Genomic DNA, 5,440 nt, shown 5'->3' with positions numbered 1-5,440 from the left:
CACAGTCGGGCCTGAATAATATATATAAAGTCAGTACAACTAACAGAATATACTAACAAAACCAGACACCGTTGGGATTATTAGTATAACTTTATTACCGGCCTAAGCGGGTTTATATAAATATGTATGTGATTATGCACAGTAATTTTTGTAGACAAGACCAGCCACTGTCAGGTCTCAATCATACCGAAAGCACCTTCGCCTGCAGGGAAGGTACCTCCATATTATAGAACTTCATAAATGTGGAAGGCGAGGACCAGCCGGCCGCATCACAAATATCTTGAATGGGAAACCCAGATGACCAAGCCCACGACGAGGCCATACCTCTGGTCGAATGGGCCTTGACACCTATGGGGCAAACCTGACCCACTGAGGTGTAGGCCAAAGAAATGGCATCCACTATCCATCTAGACAGTCTTTGCTTAGTGACTGGATCACCCTTAGATCGGCCACCAAAGCTGACAAACAGCTGTTCTGATTGTCTAAAAGACGCAGAACGCTCCAGATAGATTCTCAACGCCCTGACAGGGCAGAGAAGATTAACCTCCCCATCCTCGGCAGAAGGGGGAAGGGCTAACAGTGTAATAACTTGTGCTCTAAACGGCGTTGAGAGCACCTTGGGTACGTAACCATGCCTGGGTTTGAGAATGACTCTGGAGTCATCCGATCCAAACTCCAAACATGCAGGACTCACAGAGAGGGCCTGCAGATCTCCCACTCGCTTGATAGATGCCAATGCCAACAGGAGAGCAGTCTTTAGCGAAAGTGGTTTTAGATCAACCGACTGGAGCGGCTCAAAAGGTGGTCCCCTCAGGGCCCTAAGGACCGTGGAGAGGTCCCAAGGTGGCACCGAAGGGGGCCTGGAGGGGTTAATCCTCCTAGCACCCTTCAGAAACTTTACCACCAGGTCATTCCTTCCTAGTGATTGGCCAGCCACCAGAGCATGATGCGCTGCGATGGCTGCCACATACACTTTGAGCGTGGACGGGGTGCGGCCCGCGTCCAGTAGCTCCTGCAGGAAGGAGAGCACCACCGAAACCTCACATGACTCTGGGTCAATACGATTTCTCGAGCACCAGCTGGAAAAACCCGACCACTTTAAAGCATAAAGGCGCCGAGTAGACGGGGCCCTTGCTTCAGAGATAGTGCTTAAGACCCTGTCCGGAAGGTCCCCGGGTAACCGTTTAGGGGCCACACATGTAGGGCCCATAAATCGGGTCGGGGATGCCATATCGTTCCGTTGGCCTGTGTGAGGAGATCCTTCCTCATCGGAACAGGCCAGGGGGTCGTGTCTGACAACTGAACCAGTTCCGGAAACCATGGTCTGGATTTCCAGAGAGGAGCCACCAGAAGGACTGGGCATCCGCTCTCCCTGACCCGCTCGATCACTTGTGGGATCATCGAGACGGGGGGAAAAGCGTAAAGGGGGCGGCTGGGCCAGAGATGAGCCAGCGCTTCCCTGTTTTTCGAGAAGAACACCCTGCAGTGGGTGTTGGCTCTCGAGGCGAAAAGGTCGACTTCGGCCTCGCCGAACATCTCCCATATTAGACTGACCGTCTGAGGGTTCAGGGACCACTCGCCTAGGGGAGTGTTGCCCCTTGAGAGCATATCCGCGCCCACATTCTGGACGCCTGGGACATGCGCTGCTCTCAGAGAGCTCAGATTGGCCTGTGCCCACAAGAGGAGGTCCCTCGCCATAGCATACAGGTTGCCTGACCTGATGCCACCCTGGCGATTTATGTAGGCCACCACAGACACGTTGTCTGTACGGACCAGGAAGTGGTGACCCCTGAGGTTTGACAGAAAAGCTTCCAGGGCCAAACCAACTGCTTTCATTTCCAGACAGTTGATATGTAAGCTCTGCTCCGTGCTCGACCAGAGGCCGGAGGCAGGCTTGCCCTCGTGCAGCGCTCCCCAACCCATGTTGGATGCGTCTGTAAAAACCACCTTCCTCCTGGAAACTATCCCCATGGTCACCCCCTTGCGGTACCAGTCCTGAGCCCGCCAGGGAATCAGTGTTCTCACACCCGTGATTCACCATAATGCGCAGGCTGCCTGACTGCCATGCATGGGTTGGCACACGGTGTTTCAGCCAGTGCTGCAGCGGGCGCATGTGCAGTAATCCCATGTGGAGTACTGATGATGCGGCTGCCATTAGACCAAGCAGTTTCTGAAACCTCTTCAGAGGCGCGCGCTCGCGCGCCCTGAATGCGGCTGCCAGTGTCTGCACAGAGAGCGCGCGCTCTTGAGTGAGCCGCGCTTTCATTGTCACCGAGTCTAAAACCGTGCCCAGAAAGACCACAGTCTGGCTGGGGTTCAGTTCGCTCTTGGCAACATTGATTGTGAGACCCAGGCATTTTAAATGGCCGAGAATCAAATCCCTGTGAACTATTAGTTCGTCTCTCGACTGCGCTAACACCAGCCAGTCGTCGAGATAATTCAGCACACGCACTCCCTGGCTTTTCAGCGGGGAGAGCGCTGCATCCATACATTTCGTGAATGTACGGGGTGCCAGAGCCAGACCGAACGGCAGAACGGTGTATTGATATGCCCTCCCCTCGAAGGTGAATCTCAAAAATGGCCTGTGACGAGGGTCGATCTGAATATGAAAGTATGCATCTTTCAGATCCATTGAAACAAACCAATCCCCCGGGCGAACTTGCGCGAGAATTTGTTTGAGTGTTAACATTCTGAACGGCCGTCTCATGAGAGCCCTGTTCAAACGCCTCAGATCTAGTATGGGTCTGAGCCCGCCGTCTTTCTTTGGAATTAGAAAATAGCGGCTGTAAAACCCCGAATACATTAGCGCGGGAGGGACTGACTCTATCGCTCCTTTTGCTAATAATTCCTGAACTTCGGTGCGAAGCACGTGATCCGCGCCGCTTCTCACCGATGTCTCGATAACCGCCTGGAATTTCGGGGGTCTGCGAGCGAATTGGAGCGAGTAGCCTCGCTTTATAGTGTTTATGACCCAACTCGACACACCAGGGATGGCTTGCCAGGCCATCACTCGTGTGGCTAGGGCGTGACACACTGAATGGGGGGGACCGCCTAACATAGGGGGACCTGATACCCTTATAATGTGATTTGTGCACATACTGAGTGTTTGACTGACTATATAGGCTTTTGCCCGGGGGGAAGTCAGTGTTGCAACAGGGCGGGGGCCGCCTAGTGAAGGGGGACCGTGAACCCGTGTGTTGTGATTGTGAAACATGCTCTTTTTGTGCTTTATTTGGGTTGCCGTGAAAACGGCGTTTGTTTGCAAAGACGCGCTCACTGCTGCGGGCCTGTTTACAATAATAAAATCCCCAGCCGCCTGAACTGAACAGGGAGCTGTGGGAAGTTTTGCTGGTTTCTTCGAGGGTGGTCCGGCTAGCGCGAGACACGAGCCCTCTCTCTTTCCCCTCCGTGCTAGGACGACTTCGGAGGCGCCTGGTCGGCCCCGGCACTGGGTCGAGGGCCTTGACGCCTGGGGAGCGGGTAGCGCTTCGCGGGCCTTGACTGGCGCTGGCTATCAGCCGCAGGGCGGGGCTGAGAGGCCTGTTTCGCCGGCTTGGCTGGATGAGGCGAAGGCGGCGGCTTGGGCTTGCTGGACGCGGAGCTCGAACGTTTCGGCAAGAAGTGTCGCATGGCCTGGGACGCTTTCTGTGCCTCCGTGTACCTTTCCGAGAATCCCTTCACCGCCGGGCCGAAGAGACCGGAGCTGGACACCGGGGCGTCGAGAAACCTCGTTTTGTCAGCCTCCTTGATTTCGGTGAGGTTAAGCCAAAGATGGCACTCGAGCACGACCAAACTAGCCATGTTTCTGCCGATGGCCTGTGCTGTAGACTTAGTAGCACGCAGCGCTAAGTCCGTAGCACTCCTCAGGTCCCGAAAGGTCTCCGGGTCCGGGCCAGCCTCGTCCATGGACCGGAGGAGTTTGGCCTGGTAGACCTGCAACACGGCCATCGTGTGCAGGGCCGATGCAGCCTGACCGGAGGCGGCGTACGCGCGTCCAGCGAGGGCTAAGGTGTTACGGCAGGGTTTGTTGGGATGAGCGGCTCTAGCTCGCCAGCTAGCTGCAGTGTTCGGGCAAAGATGAGCTGCCACGGCCTCTTCGAGGGGCGGCAAAGACTCATAACCCTTTTCCGCTGCGCCATCCACGGAGGAGAGCGTCGCGGAAACTGCGGATCCCACACGTGCTGAGTATGGAGCGCGCCAGGCCTTGGTTAGCTCCTCGTGGACCTCGGGGAAAAATGGCGCCGGTTTGTGACGCGGGGCCTGCTGGCGCCCCTCCAGAAACCATCCATCCAGCCGACTACGAGGCGGCTCCTCGGGCGAGGCCCACTCGAGCTCGAGGTCCGTGACGGCCTCGAGAGTTTCGGCGTCGGAGTTCGTCCAACGCCGAAAGCATTTTGGAGTCGAAGGAGACGAGGCCCGCCACGTGTGTGTGTGTGTGGGGGGGGGCCTCGTCTCCTTCGGCGGATCTCTCGAGCGCGACGACAGCCTATCCATCGCCGCTTCTGAGGACGAGTGGCCGGGCTCTCTCGACCCAGTCACCGCTTCTCAATCGGTGGCCAGTGGATTAGCGACCAGGACGATCCGGCGACGATCCTCGCCGTCCCGGGAGAGAGCTAGCCGATTGCGCAGCACGGAGATAGGCATGCAGTCGCAGGCCTCACATCCGCCGGCAGAGAGAGCATTCTCTGCGTGGTCGACACCCAGGCAGGAAATGCAGCTCGTGTGCTGGTCTGCCTCGTGCAGACGGCCTCCGCACGTGGCGCAGGATGAACGAGGCATACTGAAAAGAATACAAATAATAATACAAAGGATATAGGATGTCGCCGGATAGCCACAGGTGAGATGGCGTCAGGAGACAATCGACGTGCAGGCGAAGTCTGCTGAAGAGAAGCTCGCTCAGGCTGAAAGGCTTGTTCGACGGCGAATACACAGTAAAAAGCTCAGGGACATGTGTACTGTCGCTGAAGGAGTAAAATCTGTTATAATGGCGAATTCGGGGGTCTATATGGGCTGGGCCACGCCCCCTCGGCGGGCTCTGACGTTGGGCTAGCTCATTGGTTGCGCGTCAGAGTCGCCCGCGCCATTGGATGTGCAGTTGCTGCAGCACAGCCTATGAGCGTGTCAGACGCTCAGTGTGCTAGCTGTGCAGCTGCAAATGCGTTTTACATATAGGATTCAGTAAATCGAGGAAAAGGAGTTTCCCCACTGCGTATAGCTACGCAATACGAAGTGACCGTTCGAAAGGGAACCACAAATTCCCACCAAGGCCTACATTTGAACTCCGTTTTTTCTCTCCAGAGATTATTTATTTTATTTATTTTTTGCAAAAAAAGAAACAGCAGTGAATACATTAACATACAATGAAAAGGAAAGAGAAAGATAAAAAAAAAATACAGAGAAATAACAATGACACCTCAACCAGACCCTCTCCAGACCGGAG

This window comes from Rhinichthys klamathensis, unplaced genomic scaffold, assembly GCF_029890125.1.
Source record: "Rhinichthys klamathensis goyatoka isolate OS25496 unplaced genomic scaffold, OSU_Roscu_1.1 h1tg000036l_1, whole genome shotgun sequence".
NCBI lineage: Eukaryota > Metazoa > Chordata > Actinopteri > Cypriniformes > Leuciscidae > Rhinichthys > Rhinichthys klamathensis.
This window is presented reverse-complemented; position numbering follows the sequence as displayed.